Below are 25,691 nucleotides of genomic sequence, written 5' to 3'. Positions count from 1 at the left end.
GGCACTGAAAAAAATAAAATGGCAACTGGTCTTAATGCCGCAGGATCCAGATTCAAGAAAAGAAACATTTATTTTACTTGATGTATCTTCTAAGTAATAAAAATATATATGTATTTTTTAAATGATCTAGAAACAACTTTTAAGGAAAAAACTGACCGACCTTTAAATATTTTTTTTATTCCAAAGATAGAGCTGTATTTTGAATTGAAATTCTTATAATCAAGATGCATTCCGGTTTACTTTCTGTAGGCGCAAAATAAATTGGAAGGATTAAAAAAAAATCCAAGAATTTTAGGTTACACAAAGCTTACTTAAGTAAGATATTTATTCTTAAGATAACAAATAATCGCGTCACCGTAAAGGCTCTGTTGTTATCGATGTTTGAAAAATACATCATATTATTATTTTTAAATAACATGCAATTACAAAAAAAAATATATCAGGCTTCTGTAACTAGTTAAGAATACATAAGGTAGTTTGCACTGTTATTTTATCATATACACGGATTCATTATTACATCTAATGTAACTTTATCTTAGTATATTCAGCTAGACATCCTCGAAGGGAATCAAAATAAAGCGCCAATCATTAAAAGGTTAGGTTCATTTAGTTTTTAATCGAGTTTGGAACTCTTTTTTGGGTTAACAACTAACTTTTAACCCAAAATCCAAGAACAGAATAAGAGAATTGTGATAAAAAACCGGCTAGGTGGCTCAGTAGCGTAACACAGTCTTAATAATCCGTTATACTATAGACGAGAAACAATAATACTAAACTCCCTTCTTTTTTTGGGATGGACCACCTCCAAACGAAAAAAACTAGAAAATTTACAATAAAGTAAAAAGTTGAGAATTCCCATAAAACTACCTCTACTCTTACGACTGTTCATTAACAAGAAGAAATACTCGAATACCGCAGATTAAATATGAGCCGTATATCAGTCCCGAAAACGACTGCCTGTGCTGAAAAACAAGCATTCCATTTCAGAACTATAATAGGGAAAGTGAGAATGGAATGGTTTCTTTTTATATTGATTATTATTATACATAACACATGCACCGAAAAGGTGAGAAAATTCGGTCGTTCACAAGACATCTTTGATAACTACTCGTACATACACTGACTGTGCAGTGAATGTCGTTGCTCTCAGAGAAAGCAGCTCAATATTTTATTAGCTGTGAGTTGCGTAAAACAATTGAAGTATGAATTGCTATTTCGAAATAGACAATATGAATCGGCAAGTTCATATTGTTAACGTTAAGTTCATGACAGATCTTTTTTGTAGTGAAACACAGGATTGTTATATAACCCTAATTCTAGTCAGTAGGGGACTAATATTAAATTATGTATTTAATACGAATTTATTCTGTATCTTTTACAATCGTACAATAATAATTTTATAAAACTGTATATTCTTAGCAATACAACACTATTATCCTCGATTATCGGATAGGAGATAAGTTCTTATCTTTTCCTGTGGAAGTTCAACAGATGACAGACGTACAAGTTAAATTATAAAGCAGCCGATCTTGGGAGTATAATAATATTAATCTACATTGTTACATCGACTTGCCGGTAACATTTCTCGTTTGCGAGAAGAGAGCCATCAAATGTGGTTTGTATTTCAGTCGTAATATAATTAGATATAAAATTTAAACAAATATTCAAATATTGTGGATTTCCCCTCTTAATACCTTACTAATACAATTATTCGTTACCCAAGCCTTCAACTTAACATTAAATGAGTTTGGGTTGAAAATTGTAACTAATAAATAATATAATTCAATAGGTTATTACGTAGGAATATTTTTAACTTAGCACTCGCATAATTTTTACTATAACTTATATTCACAAATGGTTCATCATACATAGAGCTAATGGCAAACGACAAAAAAATTCTTTAATTAAAATTGAGTGTTATGTGACATTTTTTAAAGGGTAATTTAAAATGCGTCTAAAATTATTTAACAATTTTTATGTTCTTTATTCCGTATACGACAAAACAGTTTGAAACATCGTTCAAACGCTCTTTATAGTTCTTAAGAATTGTTTTCTTTTATAAAGGAAAACTGTCATTACTTACTTCTCTGTCTTTACTCTGTCTTACTTCAGAAATATTAAAAGTAACCTCGTGTTGTTAATAAAATTTATAGATCCGGGTAAAGTTAGCAATTTCCCAAGATTTTGACATGAGAGGTTTACACCATTACGTTCTTTAGAAACCCACTTAGGAGTGCTGTGTTACTGCAGTTAAATTTATGCCACAAACGGTCTCAGGGCCTTTAAACGGACGCTCTACTTTTAGCAAACGCATTAACTTTCTCGTTACTCTACGCCTTTTTGTCTATACATCCAATGAATTACTATTTATTTCTATTTCTGGGCAGACAGAGCAATCAAAGCTCGGTAGATCTCCCATGAAAAGAGTTAATCAGATTCAAGATCAGTGCTGTAATAGGCAAATATTAATGTTAATGATGATGTAGCCTCTGCAGCCTACGCTGATTTTACATAAAAAATAACGTAATTTCGGTTTGAAAACCCGCGGCATATTTACGAAGGCTTAAGCATCGAAAAGCGTCGAATAGGTACCACAAACTTCTCCAGCCCCTCCACGATCTTTAACTCTGGAAACATCGTGTGAAATACTTGACTGTTTCTGACAAGATCAAGTGTAAAATCTTTTCATTCCATCTTGCCTTAAAAAGCGGATGTTGAATGGATAAATAGACTTTTGTATATAAATATACACAAATATATTTTTTATTACACGCCAAAAATAATAGTTCAGTACATGTGATAAGATGGTAGTAGTACGTAGGTTGATTAACCCGCCCCATCACTTGATTGGCGAGGGGTTCAATTCCCGCGCCAATGATCCAGTCCATTAAAAAAAGGCACAAACGAGGTACATCCTCAATAGGCTCTGGAATTTTGTGGAATTTTACAACTGTTGATTCAGTAAAATAAATCGCATTAAATAAGAACTCCAATATCTTAATTAAAATGGCATTTCAAACTAAATGTAATTAAACCCAAGTTTATGATAGCTTGTGATCAGTTATAACCACTATCCATTTATTTATTGTAAACGATGAAATATATATTTTATATTTATATATTACTTTATATCTTTGGATTACAAGTTACTACAAAGAAAAAATAAAAATATTGTTGTAATAATACAAAAAATCTATGTTTAAATTTATTACATATAACTTTTATTATCAATATTGGTGTCTGATTTCTTTGCTCTAGAGAGCGCTGCGGTATTACATGTACTTTTCGTTGTAGAGCATCAGAAACACCACATAATACGAGAAATGAGATAAAAGGAAAAGAAAAAACAGCAAAAATTACAACACAGAGTTACTTTATTGTACGTTATACTCTAGCAACGTATAATGAAACTACTGTTTCGCAACAATAAAACAATCACTAGTTTAAAGAGAACCGTGGGAAGACACAAATAAAAGTGACACATAATTATAAAACATTTAAGAAGAGTTGCCAAATTAATTTCAATTACAATAAAAAATAGTAAATAAAATTCATCAAAAAAATTACGAGTCACTAGATAAATTACTAGAATCACATTAAATAATAGTTACGTATTTAACGGATAAAAATAAACAAATTATTTAATATCATGTACGATTGATGTGATGCTATTGAAACATAAAATTTTCTAGGAAAAATAATGAAATAGCAAGTAAAATTATCGAAAACTAACATACAAAAAAAGTATTCTAAAAATTCATTTCAGAGTTATAAAACATTTTTCGTTATTTACAAAATATTAACTATTTAATATGCTCAACAGCCAAGAGAGCATTAAGGAAAACCATTGGGGCTTTCTCAAAAATACTGGACACTTATTTAAACAATCTTTCGTCCAATTTCAAATATAATTATGAATCCATTCCCCAAAAAAATATGCTAATCTGCTTTTGGATTAAGAAGGTAATTTCAAATTTCTAGGGTTTCTCGTATGGACATATTTTTGACGAATATATACCAATCCCCCATCAAACTTCGACGACAAATATCTCGATATACCCTGTGACTACACTACTCTTAATGGTTAAATAGTTGCGTACGGTACCGGCGTGGCGTGACGAATCCTAGTAAGAACGAAGAAATTCGCAATACTTTATTCTATCACAAAATGTATTACACGAAGCAGAAATTTCAATTCCATAAGGTTGGTACTAAAACGAAACGGATCTTAAAATACAACCCAAAAATATTAAGTACCGAATCGTCGCAAAGCAGAAGAGAATCAGAAAAAATACTTGAATGTAACAGGGCAACTTCAGACACACGTTTCATTGAATCAATACCGTGCGCGTTTCTTCGGATAGCCAACCAACCCATATTATATTTGAAAATTCTGGATTGCTGCTTCGCTGATTCTAATTTTCCAGACAGTGTCTTTCCATCTGAGAGTAACCGTTTATCCTGTGACTTCAAATTTCTCAAATGCGTAACTAGACTTTCCTGGACGTGACTGATCATTCACCTCTTTATTTCTACATCTTGTCCGAATGGCTTGCTTTCATTAGCAGGAAGAAATACTTAGTGTCCCCATCTGCCAAATATTCTCTGGAGCGTACATTATAAAGAGCTTGAGACCTTTCAAATAACTGTTTTACAAGGGCCACCTCCATACCACCTCCAGTTCCAGGTAATTTTCCTCACACTTCCCTAAATGTTGGTTGCAAAATTTTCTCGTGACTGCACCGTCAAGAACCTTGCCTGTATCGACCTCGCCTGTATTGTGAATGATAAACTCCGTTTAGTAATGTGCGTCCCCTTTTTGCGATGAGCCGACAAGATAAATACATAAATTTCTCCGGTTGAATGTATTTCCAGCCTCTTCAACGAAATTTTTTATTGTTATGGAGACACTTTGCAAAATGTTTCCATAGCAACCGTCGGATATTCTCATGCTTTTTATATTTAGATGGCGAGTTGGAAAATTCATTATTCCACGTAAAATTCCGCTTGCAGTGTGCTCCTTTCCTTTAGTACGCAACCCAGATAATAATCTAACGTTTATGTCGAAAAAGGTATTTTTTCTCCATTGTTACACTACTTTACAACTTTATGGCTATAATAAAAATGTTTACTACTAACACAATTTTTACAAAATAATTTAAAATCCATAGAAAGGCCTTCAAAAACTTGTTTCCTTACTTCTAGGTAAGCAAAACTTACAAATCTCAATACTTGTTTACCTTTTGCAGCAGTCCAAGATCAAGTATTTCATATTGAATTTTATAATTTTTATTCTCATAAGACCCTAAAATAGTAATAACATTGATGCAGATTCTTTCATGCTCTATCAGCTATACTATAACCTCAATTTTCTTTTGTATGCCTAATTCACCTTTTTTTTAAAAACTGTTCTGGTTCCACTTCTTTTATATTCCTCATTTTTATAAGTAAAAAGTCAAGACAGTAACACAAATTTGCAAACGTAACTACCACTAAAATCTTTACTCCGACAAAGAACGCACGAAAACAAAGCATAAACAAATCACATTCAGTATTCAGTTCAGATATTAGCCCGTCAGGCTGGTCTACTGGGTAACTCGTCGTCGTAAATGAGTTGTTTAACAGCTGATTTTTGAAGTCGGTTGTGAGGTTCAAATTTTAGTAAAGGTTAGTAGCCTGGAATAGTAAACCAGCGGACACCGGTGTTCTTTGATGGTCGGGGTTCAATTAACCATACGTCTCAGGAATGATCGGTCTGAGTTTGTACAAGACTACACCACATTTATATGTCATACATATCATTGCCGTATCATTGGGCCATGGGAGCTGGCTTATTGTTCACTAGTTTAACAGTTTGCAACGTACGCATTAGAAAAATGGAAAAAAGTCAGATATCGTTTGCATCTATTATACTGTCGAAAATCGATTAGAAAATGAAAAACTCGATAAAACGATACAAATTCCTTGAATTCGGTCTAGTAAAACATTAGTTACAGAATTCCAAAGTTTTCATTTTAACAAGAGAAGAATAAGACAAAATCACGTATATCGCTGAGAAATTTTTTTTATGTAATATTTTCGGAAGAAATTTATTGCTTAATACCATGAACTATAAACTGTATATGAATACACTAGGAAATCACCTACTTTCACATCATAAAAAAAAAAAAAAAAAATTCAACAAACAGAAATTTATCGGTTACGGTCTCCTTAAAACAAAAGAACTCACACTTCGTTACAACATATTAAAAGTCACTTAGAAAAATGAATAACTTCTGTATTTCTGTTCATTCGTTACATTAAGACACTTACGAGACGGTTTTAATGAAACATCGGTTTAATACCTTAAATCTATTTTAAATATTTCTACTGTTCCGAAAATTGTTAGTAAGCGTTAATGAGAGAAATATTTGCTTTGATTCTTTTAAGAGATGAAAATGCTTTGCCGAGCCAAACGAGAGTATGAACAGTGAAAAATATATACCGTATACACTCATGCACTAAGCACACACCATTTTGTTCGGAATGGCGGTTGGAAAAATACCCTTCGCGTCGTACATGGATTTCAAGGTTTCACATTGATAATGATGATGTAATCATTAAAATTATATAAATAATCAATCCATACAGAAGGAAAACTTTATTCTTAAAAATTTATACAGTTTAAAAAAACAATACATTTTCAATTTATAAATAATAATAAAAATGTATAAGTCTATAAACAGCTTTGTTTTGACTTCGAACCTAGATCCAGTGAAATAAAATTATTTAGATCACTGATCCTCAACCTTTTTAGCTTCACGACTCCCAAAAAGTAAAAAGATATATATCGAATATTTCACGATCCCCAATCCCAATTTACTGAAATCTAGTTAAAACTAAATAGCTGCGTTGAACTAGACGGGTATGAACATGCATGTACGTAGTGTTCAAAGATTAGCAATTTACCGGTTCCAACTTTATGCGTACGTGCTCCTTGTAATTTGGTCTGCTAGTATAATATTCACTGTATGAAAATCATAATAATCATAATAATTGATTTTTTCAATTAGATTCTTATGTAAAATATATAAAATTGTAAAAAACGGAGTGAGCCATCTACATCCAGAGATTCGATTAGTAAAACGACAAGATTGTACAACGACAATTGTTTAAATTATGGTTTTATCTCATTGGGTGGAAAGTCATAGAGCGTTGTTTGCTTTCAAGTCTTCTCCGTCGAAGCATGAAGCTATCAACATTAATTCGGCACTTGACATCCGGAGGGTAAAAGTAAACTCTTTGAATTTTTAGAAAGAAAATTACATACTTTGATAAATTAGCAAAATTTTATTTGTACATCAAACCATACTATTAAAAATACACTCGAAGCATTTTATCTCATAGGATTAAGAATAGCTAAGATGTCCAAAACCCATACAATCGGAAAAAAACCCTCATACTGCGTGTAACTGATACGGTCAATATTTTAATAGGCGTGAAAAAAGCAAATAAATTGAAAAAATTCCGCTTTCTAACGACACAGCATCAAGGCGAATCAATGACATGGTTGCCGACGTTCGCGATCAGACAATTCAGCAAGTGAATTTTTAAATATTCAATTTGAATGATGAACAGATGCGACAAACGATTCTCAGTTCTTATGTTTTGTGAGATACGGATGCAATAGGGAGAAATCAATTAAATAAAATATATTTTGCAAATCAATACCTGGTCATGCAACAGGCAATGTGTTGTTTTATTTTTGTTTTTTTATGAAGCTACTAAAAGCTATAACATAGATTGAACAAAATGTATTGCAATATTTTTTTGATTGTGCAAAGGCGGTAACACAAAGAACAATGGAAATCTGAAAAGATTAAGAAATCGTTTTACACCAAGGGCGGAATGGACGCACTGCTTCTTTCACAGACATGCACTTACCACAAAAAATATGCCAGAAAATCTCGAACAAATTCATTGTAAATCTGTACAAATGGTTAATTTTATTAAAAGGCGACCATTATATATGTTGCTGTTGGCTTACTTAGCTGATGTATTTTCGCATTTAAACGATTTGAATGTGAATTTATAACGACGTGATAAAAACATTTTATTAATGACATACAAAGTTCGTGCTTTCATTAAGAAGCTATCTGGATTAATCACCTTCAAAGCAAAAATTGTATTCTTTCTGCTTACTTCCGATTATATTAAGAAAAATTTGGATGAAGATGTTATTACTCACCAGTTTAGATAGTATAGAAAATACGTATAATAAAAGTTTGGATAGCACACAAACGCATCTTTTCCGTGAGCTAAAAATTTAGTCGATGGAGTATTTTTTGGAATATAAAACTGATTTCTCGAAGAGATGGATACTGAGTCCATTTAGTGAAAACGTTGTTACAACTGTTAAGTTACTGGTTGAGATTCACGACAAGCTGATGGAAATGTCTGCCGATAAAACGTTACAACTACAATTCACATCTGTAGATTTAGATACGTTTTGGCTCGCTCGTCGAAGTAAATGTGGAAATTTCGTCACAGAAGCGTTGAAAATATTAATCCCTTTCGCCACGTCTTACCTTTGTGAAAAGGCTTTTTCGTCTATGCTTGCCCTAAAAACTAAACATAGGAAACGTCTTTAATCACTTGAAAAAAATTTTCTCTATTGTTTTTCTAACATAGATCCACATATGGATCTATGTTTTATAAGATTATCTATGTTTTATAAGATTGACTTTTAAATTCAAAACAAACGCAACCATATCATTAATTTATTTTCTTTACATGTGTACTTATAAGTAAATTACACGACCCATAAGTTGAAAAACGGTGATTTAGATAAAACAAAAAAAAATTAGCTATAAATAATAACAGGTGTTAGAAAATTAATCTCTTATCTATGACGTGGCACCTGACTTATCGGAAGCTGTCCTTTCCATTTTTCTCTCACAAGGGTTATTGTTATTTCTTACGAAAATACTTTATCGATCATCTTGCAGTAATTTTATGATTAGGTTCCATAGTGACAACGACGGTTCAGTATGTAACAGTTTTGTGCGCAGTAAACTACTAATGGTGGAAAAAACTGCGTTCATTCACTTCTGAGAAAGTTACGTGCTATTACTTATACAAAGCAGCATGGAAATCGTACTACAGGCAAAGAATTTGATATAGCACAATCATACAATCATGAGTGACGAAAGAAAAAAAATGAATTTTTAGTACCCAATAAAAACAAGAGTGTTTCGGAGGAAAGACCCGAGATATCCAGAAATAGAAGAAAAACTTGCAGCACAAATGGAATGTACATCAGTTTCAATACACGATTTCTACAAAAATATGTCATATAAAAACCCTGAGCGATATTCCCAAGCGATATTGTCCTACGAGCACAAAAAAAGGGATGGATGAATAATGAATTAGTATTGGACTGGATTAAATGCGTCGACAAAGCGCATTATTACGAAAACCTTCCTATTTGTAATGGGCAGTTTTAGAGGTCTTACGACCGATAATGTAAAGCGTAGACTGATTGCTGAAAAGAGTGATCAGCCCTTATTATTCCTGGTACAATGACATACTCTTTAACCTCTATAAACTGCGTAAACTAACCATTTAAAAACCAAACTCGTAGATATTATAAAAATTGGATGGCCAACATGACATATGTTGGATGGCCAACATCTGTTAAAATTAAGAAACCGTCTTTGATACAAATTTGTAAGCGGACTGATGCGGCTTGGTCAGAAATACTGGATTATTTTATTAAATATCTTTCAAGAAATGTTGTATTTCGAACGCTGCCGATAGAAGCGAGGACAGTTATTTGTGGTTAAGTGATTACGAATATGACTGCAATCTTTGGATGACGGAAACTCGACCGCTGATGACAGTAAAGGTAAGGGGTATAATTTTTATTCTTTTAATTACATTTTTTACAGTATAGACTCATTTAATGACATTATGCAAGTAACTAATACGTTATATATTCGATCATCTAAGGTGATTTTGTTAAAATGTTTTTACTTATTTCAATTTTCCAAGCCTCGATACGAGTGTGTTATTTGGGTGCATACGGTACATATTTTTGATTTAGTAAAACTTTACCGTTAAATAATCAGACATTGCAGATAGTAGTAATGAGCGTTTGAAAATGTTTAACTTCTTGTCAAAGTTTTCCCAATTTTTTAAAAATTATCAATTTTTTTTTAATGAAAACACTTTTTCTTTAATTTACAATAAATTTACAGTCGATCAACACATGAAGATTAATTTTGGTGTTAAGCTGAAATTGTTACACAGGAACTGTAAAACTTCTTTAGAATGATCCCGCTAAAACTGACAAAGTACAGAACAGTAGTTATTCGAATGAGCAGTTATTTAATCTACTAGTTCATACAACTAAGTACATTTTAGTACATAATTTAATATTATAATTTTATATAATTCATTTTATTAATCTACTAAATTTCTATTCGTAAAAACTATTCGGCAAGGTCGAATTGTTTATACAGCATAAAAACTTACAGAATTTTCCTCGTAAACAAAATGCAAAGTCCAGAATCACAATTTTCTCTTTTCAATTCAATTTTATATGTATATAAACGATTAAATGTATTGAATTTATTTACTGCGGTTTTGTGAAAAAAGGATTTTTCTTAAAATAGCCGATTCATTCTGTTCACTACTAAAAGAATAATAGAACCACAATAATGATGTGTAAATGATAAACACTTTCAAGATTTGGTAATTCGCGCATTGCGACAAACTTATCCGAGCCAGGTTAATGGTACCATACCTTCAAGTGTAAAAAAATAGTAAATACTTCGAAAACCTGTTCTCTGGGAGTACCGTTTGATAATAAGTAGAAACAAAATCGCACAGGATAAAAAGGAGAATTTAAAGTGGGTATGTCATAAATTGGAAAAGTAAACAAAACACGAAACAAACTGGTTTTGGAAGATATCAGCTGTCAAGGAAAGATAATTAAAACGATTAAGAAAATGATTCTCGGTTTTGATTTAGATGTAATACTGAAACCGATAAGAGTTATAAAACAAAGGGGCTGCTGTCAAGGAAATCTAAAGATTAACTTGGATGAGAAACCTTCAACATGCATGAAACTCCTTTCATCCTCTGCAGTTACTGAAGTTATGTTAGAATAATTATCTTAAATTCAATTTAGTTTTCTTTTTAATTTAATTTAACTAGATTTTATATATTTATCTATTATTTTAAGGATTGCTCCAAGTAATCTTTATGGACTTTTACAACTCAATAATTCGAATAACAGTAATGTTTTTCATTTTCTTCCTACCTGTAACGAAAAAACAGGTAAATAAATGAGTAAAGCCCACAAATTCTACAGGATGCATAGACTTGTGCTTTACTCTGGCTCCGAAGTTATTTTGTACATTTTTTAATTTAAAAATTTACAAATTTTTTTAAATGCAACGGCTAATAGGATCCATTTTCTCTTTTTCTTATTTAGACTTAAAATTTTATTTCGATTCTAGCGTCATCAGTTTCAAATTTTGTTTTAATATACATTTGTTTTTATATTACTGTTATACATATACATATATGTAATATCCATTTATATAAAAATGTAAATTCCTCCTGAGATTCCCAATTTTTGGGTATGCCAAGATAATTAAATTATTTATTTATTGTAACTTTTTTTTATGTTTCTAACAAGATTGTTATTTAAAACTAGCTGTATCTTGATTTATCTGTTCGTCATCATCATTAATCTCCTATTTCCCTAAAGAGAAATGGCAATGAAATAGGTAATAACTATTACCAAAGGTGTAATATTGCGACGAAATAAGGTTTTATTTTTTTTTTTATTTCCGCTATACAACACGGTCGGAACAATATGCTTCTGTTTTACCAGAAAACTTGTACTTATCATAAACTTGTTTTATAGATAAAAGAAATAAGATAAATACCTCTCAATTTTTTTTTTCTTGTGAGAAAGAGCGTAAATTTAGAAGATCACAGAGACATATAATTTCTCCTGTAGATAGAAAGATCATTACAAAATTAATTATAACGATTTTACAATTCTAGAAATACTTTTCCTTATTAAATGTTTTGATAAAATAAACCGGTAAAAATAAAATGGTTTAATAACTACATTAGGCCATATTTTGGGGGAAAATCTGAGGCGTAATAGAATATCATCAAGCCTATGTAACTATCTATCCGGTTACAGAATAATAAAGTTAGAATATTTTGGTGATGAGAGATAAAGTGTTATTTCAATTCTTAAGTAAAAATTTGTCTTTACATAAATCATATTAAATTCCTACAACTCATTTTTACATAAGTAAAAGATATACTTTTACATGCGTAATAACAGTAGTTTATTTGAACAGAACAAGGGACCTATTTCAACTTCAGATTGAAAAAACTTAATAATAATTTTAAGGTTTGATAAATAATTTGGAACAAGAAAGCAAACAATCGAATAACCACGTTTCCACATTCGTTCTACTTTCAAAATACGATTACCTTGAAACGAAATAATTCAAGGATAATTATTAACCATCTAACTAACAAGTTAACGCTTTATTTTATAATTATGTATTTCTAAAATAAAACCATTCATTTTATCTTTCTTCTAATCAATAACAATTAATAAATATTCACACCGATGATCATCGTAATTTTTTTGTTATTTAATTACTTTCTCCTTGGAAAAAGAATCTGATGTGGACACCCTGTAAGTCTATTACATTACACATACACATTTTTTTAAAATGAAAAGTACATAAAATTTTATTTTGTTAATAACTTACGTAATTTTTTTAATTTTTTTTATTATTATATTATTTATCGCAAATTTTTCTTAGAATGAGAGGTTAATAATTATTAATAAATCAATATATTGAAATTAAAAAAAAGTAGGTGAAGTCGAATTAAAACCGATGTTCATTCCCTTGTAAGATCCAAATATTTCATTAATTAAAAGTTTATTTGGCTATAAATCTAGAACTAATGAAAATAAGTACCACTTATGAAAAATCGTTGAAAAGCGCTCAATGAGAACTTGTTACTGCAGTTAAGAAAAAGTTCAAAATCCAAATTCTTTGGGATTTTGGGCTTTTTTGAACACTTTTGGTTCAGCCGATTGCAATCAAAAGGGAAGGTACACAATTAAATGTTACAACAGTCCAAAATGCAAAATTTCAACATTCTAAGGTTAATCGTTTTTGAGTTATGCGACATACGTACGTGTATACGTGCAGACGCCACGCCGAAACTAATCAAAAAGGATCCAGGGATGGTCAAAATTGATATTTCTGTTGAAATCTGAAAACCGAAATTTTTCCCGATTACAATACGATTTTTTTCTTATTTAAGACGAGAACATTTTGTGGTGCGCGTGTGTGTGTGAAAGTTGAACAGAGGAAGGTAGTTGATTGTGTAGTGTGACAGAAAAAATATACAAGTCTTAAAGACAGTAAACTATTAACTGAAAAGTCGAGTCCTTTGGTAAGATACTTTTAACTTTCATCTGGACAGCCTTTTAGAACAGGGATCAATAACCTATGATATGTATGTCTCAGTTTACACGTGAAAAAAATCGGAATACATTAATCGAACATGTTTATTAAAGAATGAATAATTTTGCAGCAACATAAATTCGAAAGCCGTAGATTCTGGCATTATCTGGTGAGGAATAACCGGTAGTGTCGGGTGTACAAGATTACCTCACTTCCATAAAACGTTAATTTTGTATTTTTGTCTTGATTTATGTAAGAATGTGTTAAACCTCTCCGGCCAGTATTAAATATTATTACCCACTGTTTTACTAATGCAGATTGTACCTTTTATTACTAGGATAAATATTTATGAAATAATTTTAACTTTTGTTTTTTCTTTGGTCTTGAAAATGTTAGGCACAAGAAAAAAAGAATATTACATACGAACATGGGGTCGTATCTTGCAAACGTGACAATGATGAAGAATTTTTTCATGTATTTTTACCACAAACGCGAGAATTTTCTGAGTAACATTTTCCTCTTCGTCATTGATTACAGAAGTAAGAATTTCATTGAGATTAATTATATATTGGTAACAATTCAATGAATCGAGAAATATATATAAGTATATTAAATGTGCTTTAATACTCGGACTAAATTATAAGTTAAAGTTATAAATCTCAACTCCATGGAGTGGTCAGGAATCAGACAGATAGAACGTCTGGTAAAAAAAGATCTGATGTGTCTATCTGCCCGATCACCTTAACGTTCTATATCAGTCAAAACGATGAACTTTTTAACATCAGGATGGCTGGAGATTTAACTATCAGATAACAACTTTTAAACGCTCCGAGCCGGATTCAAAATCATTTTAAAAAGGTTTAACCGTGTTCAAGAACAGTTAGCACGCGGGCATACTAAATCAAATGTGGATGAATCAAATGTGTTTTCTATTCTATTCGAGCCGAATGTGAGACAGTACGTAAACTCACCAAACTCACTGAAATATAAGAGACATTCAGTCCTAAGTCTTCAAGTAAATATACCTATCCGATAGATTTCAACGAGTAAATCATTACTCGGAAATAAAGCAATTAAAATTAGTATTTCTTTACCTCATCTGCTTTTCACGGGATAAGCTGTAAGAAGACAGTTAAGGAATAAGTTACCCCTTCTTGTAATCAAATCCTGTTTTACGCTATTATTATTCAAACCGTTATCGAGTAAATAAAATTATTTAAAATGATTTTGACGTATATAAAATGTGCAACAAATTACTTTATTAGATTAAATCTCAGGAAATTTATTAAATGTACATCGTAGTACAGTGTAAATTGTTCGATACCGTTTAAGGTTTCGAAGTAAAATTAGAAATTATATCACTTTATCAGAACGAAGAATAACGGAAAAACTAGCGCTCACCGTAATACGAGATCGTAATAGTATAAATGCGTTTTATCAGTTCGTTAAAAAATGTATACAATAGGATTTTTCTAAATTTTTAGGAAGCGATAAAATATCAGTGTCGAGTAGAAAAATAAATAGCAATTTCAAAAAATTAATTTAATGATACTTTGAGATTTACAAATATATGCGATGAATGCCTGTGCCTTTCAGAAAACTCGTTAAAAACTACACTTAACTTTAAAGAAAAATAACAGAAAACCGTGTAATGAATTAAACTATAGAATTAAGAACATGAATCATTCGACCGATTTAAGTATATAAAACGTAACTTGTTAAAATAAAACCGATTCTAATAATAACAATCGGTACAAGAAAAATTTATAAATAGGAAATGTTACAATTTTTAAATAAGTTAAACGACACTTAATTATTGCAAAAGACTGCTCTACTAAATATCAATTAAACCAGATAACTGTATTTAATAAACTCAGAAAGTAGGTACTACTAGACTAAGCTAGGCACTTTTGATAAGACGGCTCTTATCAAACGTTATCACAGTACCGTACATTACTTTTAAACACTGTCGTCTTGCTTCGTTCCCACCTGAAAAATGTTAACTATTATTGAATTTTTTAAGGGTAATAGTGTAAGGACATATAAATTATTATAAAATCGTCCTGTGCAATTTTATTTTTTTAGAAAAAGAAATGCAGTTAAAACACTAACGTGTATATAACCACAAAAATCCTACACCTTTTAGATCAAAATAAGCATATCTAAATTTATACGTAGCAGTATGCGTAAAGATTAGTAACGATTCGTAGGTGGGTGAATTGTAAACTCATTTCACAGGTCATAAATATTTACCGTTCAAAGATTCGAACCTATAATTCTTGGATCAATGTTCAATGGAATTACTACGGTTGAGCATTCGAAACCGATGTTCAAGACAGTTATTCCACCTTCTTTTGCAACAAATTAAGTGTTCGATAAACCACTGAAAGTTTGTAATAAAAGTATCGAAGTAAACGAAAATTTGGATCCGATTATTTTTGAGCGGTTTTTCTTCTATTATGTTCAATACAGAAGGTTCTGGCTCCTTCAATAGGTAAAAATTAACAGCACGAAAACAATAACAGTCGCAAGTAGAAAAAAAAAAAGTGTAGACAAGAGTTTATTTTTGTTAGCAATGAATAATAAAAATTCATTAAAGGTAAAACCAAAATTGATTAGGATAAAACTTCAAATAATATTTTTCCTCTTCAGGAAATATTACGAAAAAACTACTAAAAAAAGTATTTTTAAGTCGACAAGATTTTATAATAGATATTACAACGATTCAGTAGATCGTTTAGATAATTGGTTAAGATAATTTTGTTATAAATTACCTAAAAAAACATAAATTCAAGATTGTGTCTTTACTTCTTAGAACGAGAAAAAACAACGATAACTAACGAACACATTAAAAATGTTTAAACATGAGGACATAATTTTGTAATCGGTCTTTTGCAACGATTCAAAATACAATTGACTTTTTTATAATGCATTACAAATCTATACAGTTAAGCTTATTATTATTATTGTTCGAAATTACAGACAAACACAGTTAGTTAATAAACATTAGTAATGACGTTGAACTATAAAAAAAGCTGTTTACCGTTTAAATACAGTGTTTGTTTTAAAACGCAACCCCCGCAAAAGCAACCCAATTTAAAGAAAAATAATGCACTCTATCTAATGTGATTAGTTATAAATATAAAAATGATTTTTGCATAACAATATTGAGATCAAATTTTCTTATAACAAACGTTGGAAATTTCCACCATTTTCACCTTCCCTCTTTTTCATATTCCGCGCAACCTTTTGAAGCTTACCTCTTCCAAATTCTCGTAATTCTTGAGTTATGTTGGCTTTCAGTTTTTCATTGGTGAGTAGATTATTTTCAAATACGCAACCTATTAGATATCCCCAGAGAAAAAAATTTCTTCAGGAGAAAGATCAGGTGACCTAGCTGAACATAAGCTAGATGATATTACTCTTTCACCGAAGAAATTTCTCAAAAGGTCCGCTGTTGCTCTTGTCGAGTAACATTTTTCAGTGAGGTCGTGAACGGATGATATGAGGATTGTTGGTGTTCCAAGTAGCGATCATGCGACAGTTAACGTAACCACTCAAACGAAACCGAGCTTCATCTGTAAAAAATACATTATCCAACTCTTTAATGCTCTTCCGAATGAACTGTTTAAATCCAGTGACAGTATCGCAGCCAAGCAGCATAATCAACTGGGTTTAATTCATCTGACACATGAATTCGGTATGGCTTTAAGTTAAATAACCGACTAGCTTTAAGGCACTATACAGAGGTATTCTTTTCTGTTTGCGAAAGTTTTCGTAATGATTTGTTAGGCGAGTTTAAAAAGCTTACCCTAACATCTTCCAATATTTCGTCATTAAGTACTGAATGTTTCCGGCTATGTGACTAACTGCAAACAGTACCAGTCCCTCTATATTTCTTTATCAAACGATGAATTGAAGATTTATTTGGTACGTTCTTACCCGGGAACTGCAATTTAAAAACTTCTCGGCACAAAACAAAATATTTAGCTGTTAAATAACTTTCTACAATAAAAATCCTTTCTTCCGTGTTCAAAACCATTTCTTCTAAATAAAAAAAAAAAATACAGATAAACAAAAATAACTACCTGTTCACGAAAAATAATAGAAAATTATATCATCTGATTATAAAACAATACATAGTGCTACCGAACTCTTCATCCGAAATTATTGTATTAACTTTTCTAAAAACAATTTTGCTTGGGTTGCGTTTTAGAACACACACCCAGTACCAACCTTAATTGTTTATCAGCACAATTTTATTTTATGTAAATTCAAAAGAATTCTAGTACGCTAAATAATAAAATAACATTCATAAGCAACATTTATGAAAAGTTTACTAATTTCGTATAAACTTCGAATTAGATAAATTTAAATTAAAAGAAATGATAGTTTTGTATTCTACCCTGTGCAAAAAAACCGGGAAAGAAAATATGGAAATAAATATAAAACTGATGGAGGGGTTGGACTTCCTCTTTCTGAAAACCGATCCGCAGGCTTAACGGTCAGGTAGTTTTCTCCTGATAAACCGAAGGTTTTTACGACCATTGTTTCTGTTTCGTGCAAGATGCATACAGAAAATCGGGATATTTATTAACCATAGACTCTATTGTCCGAAAAAAGAGGAAAATATAAAATAATAAACGTGAAATGCCAAAATAATCATATACTTCCTTTCTTTTAACTTCCGGGACTACCGTTACGTATTACTTCAGAGGATGAGATCAATGACAATTTTTGGAGCATGTGAAAATGCATGCCTGACCGAGATTCGAACCCGAGACCTCTGGATGAAAGGCCTAGACGCTACCACTCGCGCCACGGAGGCCGGCCATATGCTTCCCTTCTCTTTTCTTTTTCCCTGTTTAGCCTCCGGTAATTACCTTTCAGATAATACTTCAGAGGATGAATGAGGATGATAATATGTATGAGTGTAAATGAAGTGTAGTCTTGCACAGTCTCAGTTCGACCGTTCCTGAGATGTGTGGTTAATTGAAACCCAACCACTAAAGAACACCGGTATCCACGTTCTAGTATTCAAATCCGTGTAAAACAAACTGACTTTACTAGAACTTGAACGCTGGAACTCTCGACTTCCAAATCAGCTGATTTGGGAAGACCACTAGACCAACCCGGTGGGTATATACTTCCCTTGGTCAACTACAACTTCACTGCGTTCAGAAGATAGTTTTGTTATGGTTTTCAAAATATTATAATCAACCGTAGTAAACTAACATAAAGGAACTTAAATAAACTATAAAAAAAAAAACAAAAAACCATTAAAAAGTTTTTGAAATGTTTTAATTAAAAGAAAACTTAACCGTAGAAGCTCATTTCAAAAATATTAATCAACGAAATCTATTCTTTTTAATCGGGTTAACTCTTTTTACGTAAACTACATAATAGTACTTTGATAGGATTAGATTAATTCAGGTATAAAAGATATGCGCAATGCCCACTGACAAAATAACCAGAAAATGGAAACAAATCTTACCTTAAGTATTGAATAGACTGATGTATCAAACTACTTTCTTATGGACAATATCATAAGAAATCTACCATAAGAAGAATATCATACCGAGATCGTAGTTATGTGTATAATAATTAAACGATTTCACAATAAATTTAAATTTAATTTAGACGATTATTTAGTCACAGTTCAGATATTCTTTACAACATTTATTAAATCCAATCTGAATATTCTTTGACATTTAACTAAAGAAAAATGATTTTTAGAGATAACTGAAATTACGCATCGACAACCCCTTCCTCAGGGATTAGTTGATTTAAACATAAAATCCGATTCGTTACTAAAAGATTATCTGTTGTCGAATGCATTTAGAAACGTTTATTATTATTTTTTTTGTAAAGAAAAGTCATTTTTACGTGTCGAAAAATGAACGGTAAATCTGTTTTAGGTTAATTAAATGTAAATTTGTAAAAAATTAAATTCTTGAAATTAAAAGATATGGGTCTACATTACATGAAACCTGGGCAAAATTATATGTAACCTTCTATTATATTATTTAAAGAAAAACTTTTTTATTTATGTTGTCGACACAAAAGAAATAAGGAAAATCCATTCTTCCCATAATTTAAGATATTACTTTAAGATATTATTAAATCAGAAATTATATGTAAATTAATACATTATAATATAATAAAAAAATAAACTACGTAAGAAAATTACCATATTAAAAACCTAATGAAAACATGCGAATGTATAACGTACAAATAAAATAAGCCTATGATGTTCAATCGGTTACCAATTATTCAGTAGCGTTTCGAATGTTAATTTTCAAATTTATGTTGGCGCTTTCAGAACCTTAACCTATTCGAATTAAGGGCTGGTTAACTGGAAATCGGATGTCTACCTCATCGATAGATAAACCGATGCAGAAAATTTATTACAATTTTATTCCGTAAACAACACAAAATAAAAGAGTGTAAAAAGAAAACAAAAATTATAAGATCTTAATGAAGAATATTTATCTTTGGCTGGAGTAGACAGAACAAACAAACAGGAATGAAAATTATAATTTACCGAAGTACACGAATAATTACCATATTACACTTTAGCCTTATCTTGCCATGTAAGGTCGGAACAACGCAGTAGCTAAGAACCCAAAATCTCAGAGCAAGATAAAAATCTTTATGAAGTTAAAAAGAATGGAAATTACGACCACACAATTATAAAATACTGTGTCAAGAATTATTCCGATTGAACTTTACTAAAAACTGAAAGGATTCTAAATTTCATACGGTTATATTTTAATGAAATACGTGTTCATACACATTTTGTGTTTTTACACCTTAAATATTCATTAACTATTCTATTTCTATTTACGTTGTTTGGGAATGTTGTACAATAAAAATCGTCAGTAGAACGGATTGAAATTAATGATCCGGTAAGATCCCGAGAATAAAAAACCGCAAAAGTAAATTTTCGGCTATACTATGATTATTATTTACTACAAACTTAATTGTTATCTCAGATATTTTATCACAGTAATCAGTATATTCACCCAGTGGTGCCTGCTCTCGAACTGCTTGAAATCAAAAGTAACTGAATAATTTAAGAACTTAATACTTCGTACAGAGATAAAAAGTTTTTTTTTGTAGAATTCGAAACTATGATATGATCATGTACAGTTTTAACGGGAACATTTATAAGGAATAACCCTACCTTTTTACGATAAAAAAAAGTGTCTGAACGAACATTAAATAATTGTAATATATTTTAAAAATCATTCCCGTAATTGTTATAGAACTGAAGTATGAAAACTTAAACGGAAATTACAACCTAAACATAATGAATTTCCCAAATTTTCTTTATTAGTAATTGTTAATTAAAACAAAAAGATCTGATTATGTCATTTCTAACTTCCGAAGACCAGCATGTAAATATTAAATTAAATTATGATTGTTCATTCTTCTTATTTTTTACACATACGCAGGGGTGAATTTAATTTCATTATTGTTTTAAAAATAAGACTAACAGGCCTATCTGATATAAAATAAGGTAAGGAAAAAATGTTATTTTTATTTAAAATATTTATAGTATTTATTAGAGAAAAAGAAAACGGATATTTATTGCCGACAGAAGAGCTTTCACTTCATTTTGTTTAAATGGTTTGTTAGTTCAAATTTTTTCAAAGGACAAAAATATTTACCGAAAAAGAACAAAAAGTTTTGAAAACTTATTTTTACTAAATCTAGGAATACTTAAAAACGCAGAAAATATTCGAGTTGCCGTCAAAAATTTTCAGTTAACATTACAGTACTTTCTTTCTTTGTAAAAAAAAAAACTTTTTTCACTTTCAGGAAAATCTACCGTATAGAATGTACAATTCGATTTGACAACATATTCCGGTTTACTAATCTACGAAAAAGTAAAGTTTCAAGATTTTCCTAGATTATCTTCGATTATTAACCGTTTGAATATTTCACTAGAAGTATCTACACGACCGAAATACTGCCAAAACCAGTAATTAACGTATCCAATGTAAGAAAAGACGAAATCAGGCTTAAACCGTAAGGAAAACGTAGGCTGAATTTACAACGTATGATTAAATCGGAATGTAAAAATTAAATACAGGTTCCTAAGATTATCACAAACGAATTAATTAGGTTCACGCAAGAAATGATCCGTGAACTAAGTGCATGCATATCTGAGTATTTGACAACAGGTATTAGAAAGTTTAAAGAATGTTAAAACCAACGATTTTGAACTACAAAAATTGCCGTTTTTTAGTTTTAAATACACCTGTAAACAGTTTTACTCACAAATTAACAGGACAACTGATAACTTTTTCTAATTTGATCGTAAATAAATTAAAAATATATTATCTTGGGTAATTATATTTTACGACAGTTATTTTAAGCGACAAAAAGGATATCTTTCGCTAAATCTTTTGGGGAAGTTTTCTCGAAAGGTAAAACAAAAAAATGTCCTCCGCATATAATTAAAATTAAAACCGGGACACATCATTACTTCGTATTTTAAGATTACAACAAAACTTAATTACAGATATCAAATAAAGTCAACAGAACGGTCGTAGGGGCTAACATGTATAATTTTAATTTGTATTTCTACGTGAAATTAGTTTCTAGTTTTGATTTACAAGGTATTTAAGTAATAAAATTTCTAAAAATACAAAAACGATTATAATTATTAGTCTACTCAATAAAAACAAAAATCACGAAATCAACACAATAAATAAATAAATTTAGAAATGTTCTTCGTGTCTGGCTTTTTTTAACCATCAACTATTGAAGCAGCCGACCACCAACTTAAACCATGCACAAAATTTATCTGGACGATCAATTAATATAACATATATATCACTTTTAGTCATTAATATTAATAACTCAATATAAATATAATTAATAATATCTCAGTATAATATTAATAATAAATAATATCTCGATTCTTAATACTATTGTAAAAAAGTGATCTCACTTTAAAGCGAAGTTAATTTACTTCAAAAGAAAATAAACTTCATAATAATAAAAACAATAATCCCCAACGGAGAACTGATAAGGACGAACATATTAATTACTTTTTTATACTTTTTTTTATACCATCTTTAAACTCACAAGGAGCGACCGGCATACTTTTTTATACATGAATTCAATTAATAATAACTGGATAACTGGATGTACCGATTAACCGATAATGTTAACTAAAACAAATAGAAAACTTATTAAATAAGAAACACGTAATTATGTCCATTCCTTCAATCTGCAATATTATTTTATTCGGGAAGATGCTTTTATTTACCGCATTTTTTCAGTTGGTTATAATTATTAAATTAAATGTAAGCGGGTCACCAAGATTATTTTTACTGAAACTTTTTTACGGCTTCATAAATTCCAAACAATAGCTGATAATACAGAAATATCCATTATCAACTTTAAAAATACAGTTTCGGAAAATTTTATTTAAAAATATTAATGTAAAAGATAACCGTGTCATTTGAAAAAAAAAAACAACAAAACAAACAATAATACTAGTTTTTTGTTTTAAAAACTAAATCGTAGGAAAAAGAAAAATATATGTTAAGAAAAACCGGCTCTATTGTTGGTATTTAAGATAAGTCCCTTAAAATCGGCCTCAGTGATCGGTCACCCATCAGTTAGCGAGAATAGTTATTAACAAGGCGTATGGATAATTTGATCCAAATGCTCTAGACGTAATATGGATAATTAGTATAAAATTTAGTGTGTACTTTCGGTTTATAAGGGAGGACGTACTGAAGTAAATATTTCGATCCAAAAAACTACGGATGTTAACCTTTTCAGCGATTTATATACATAGGAATTCAATCGCCATAGAAAAACATAATGAGTGTTTATGAAAAACTAAAGCTGCTAATTGTTGTCTACAATATAGCCTTATTAAACTAACAATTAAAATCGACACAAAAATTTTCTAGAAACTTCTTTCCAACGATTCATATATAGATAAACTATTTTATTCTCTTGTCCGTTAATTAATAAGTAAATAATACAAAAACTAGTAATATATAATTGTAGTAATTGAAGTAATACATAATTGTAAGCGAATGAAATTTTAAAAGTTGATTTTTAATAAAAAGTAAAACTTCTGTAAGCACTTTATTAAATGCCTACAAATACCCGGTGTTACTTAACAACTGAAGAATATGAATAATACTGAGATTATTAAAATCTCAGTTTAAGATTAAATAAAAATTTATGAAATTAAATACATAATCTACTCAAGATAATTCGATTCTTTGGCTAATTAGGAGTCAGTAATGAAAAATCTTAAAAATAATAGTAACGCTTAACATTTATTTTAATTAATTAAATAAAGGAAAAAATAAACTTTGTATATTAAAAAAAAAAAAATGTTTCTGTTTACTTATTATAAACATACTACACGTATTATAATAATCTTAATTTTCTCTGTATTGAGAAATGTTTTTATTATTAATATTATTCTACAAATATATATATATATATATATATATATATAAATATTTCAAATTGTAAAATATATAAGCATTTCATTCGGGTTTGGAAAATTAAAATATATAAATGGAAGCATAAAATGTAATTATTAATTTGTACAGTATAATAAATAAAACATTTTAAATATTGTGAAAAGTAGAAAAAATAAACTAAATGTTTTATTAATCTTAAACTGGTAAAATCAGAAAAGTTTAAAACATTTTACTATAACTAATAAAAATTTAATGCAATAAACAACTTAAATTTAATTAAACAACCAAAATTCCAGAAGTGCAATAAATTTGAAGGTCAAATTTATCAATAGTTATTTACAAGTATATCTATAACAGATAGGAAATAAATAAAGTTTATTATTTCATGAAAAAAAAAATTTAACAGAGTTCAATAAAAAAACACTTTGTGTAAAAGTTATTAAGATTTTACCATTAAGAATGCGACTTCGTCTTATATAAAACATTAAAACAAATTCAGTCAAAAATTCTTTCAAAAGTCGCCGACTCGAAATAAGTTGATTATTTTAATACGATAAATGAACGATCAAAATCCTACTTGAGTGAAAGGTTTATTACTTTATATAAACTGAAGGAAACTATACGAGGAGATTGCCGAGGTAAGGTTAGAAAGTCCGATATGACATTAAATTATTAAAGAAAACGATGACTACAAAATAGGTGAAAACTTTACAAATGATTTTAGATATCGCAGTTGAAGTTACAGAAATGTAAGTTAACTTATATTTTTGCAAGTGAAATTCGTTTTTAACGTTAGTCATAAAATTCCGAAATTCCTCACTGCTGTAACGACATTCAGTCGACTTCTTCACACGATGTAAATAGTAAAACCTAAGGCTTAAATGACGTGAATTAATACTACTTATAAGAAATATAACGATATTGAATTACCAACCTCAAAGATTCCTGTAAGTTAAAAATAATTCCTACGCTGAAATATCAACACACGTTTAACCAAGTAGTCACACCACTCTTGTCGCTTATAAGAACAAAATATCATGCGGTCTATCAACAACTAAGCAACGATGTAACTTAGAATTAAGATTACGACTATTACTTTAATTCGCGATGTAAAATTACGATAGTACGGTTCTTAAATTCATTAAAATATTAGCACCGATATCATTCGAATATATTTAACCTTTACTAGTGCAGTTAAAACTGCCGAAAGCAAGCAACCATGTAATTCCACTGCAGACAGGTAAATGCAAAGATGTTGGTGTACTGTATACCGGTAAGATACTCCACTTTCCCTTCTCCCTTCTACCGACCTATTATTATCATGACGTCAACGAATCTCTATCATTTTACTAGTGATTCTTGATTTTTTTTTAGTTTAACCTTTTTGCTAATGTGTTATATCGATGAGAATGGGAGTGCGCGTAAGTTTGTTGTGCTTGTATGAAAAGGGCTCATGTGAATGAGCTCGTATTTTTTAAATTAATGACAATTCTTGTCACAGAGTTAGATTAAAGTTTTTCAACTAATAAACGTTGAATAGAGTTTAAATACGGGTAATTATCAGGTGAAACGGTAGGTATTTTATTTTTAATAAAAAAAATTAAAACTGGAATTTTTGGAAATTGAAATTCTCCCAATATTTATTTTTCAACCTTAATATTAACCTTCAAATACACTTACTTATAAGTAAGTGTTCTGTTGTGCTAATTGTCAAATGTTCTTC

At 30.0% G+C, this 25,691-nt stretch overlaps 1 protein-coding gene across 2 annotated transcripts in view; it reads right to left on the bottom strand.

Annotated features, from left to right (window-relative positions):
- The window catches only part of fus (epithelial splicing regulatory protein fusilli), a 305,162-nt gene extending 279,971 nt beyond the window's left edge, over positions 1-25,191 (bottom strand). For both annotated transcript variants that reach the window (XR_012757154.1, XM_075371453.1), the window contains exon 1: positions 24,903-25,191. The gene's annotated coding sequence lies outside the window, so the exon portion shown is untranslated. The remainder of the gene's footprint in view (positions 1-24,902) is intronic.
- Positions 25,192-25,691: the final 500 nt, after the last annotated feature.

This window comes from Lycorma delicatula, chromosome 1 (genome assembly GCF_047948215.1).
Source record: "Lycorma delicatula isolate Av1 chromosome 1, ASM4794821v1, whole genome shotgun sequence".
Lineage (NCBI taxonomy): Eukaryota > Metazoa > Arthropoda > Insecta > Hemiptera > Fulgoridae > Lycorma > Lycorma delicatula.
The sequence above is the reverse complement of the archived record's forward strand: the minus strand, read 5'-3'. Positions and strand labels throughout refer to the sequence as shown.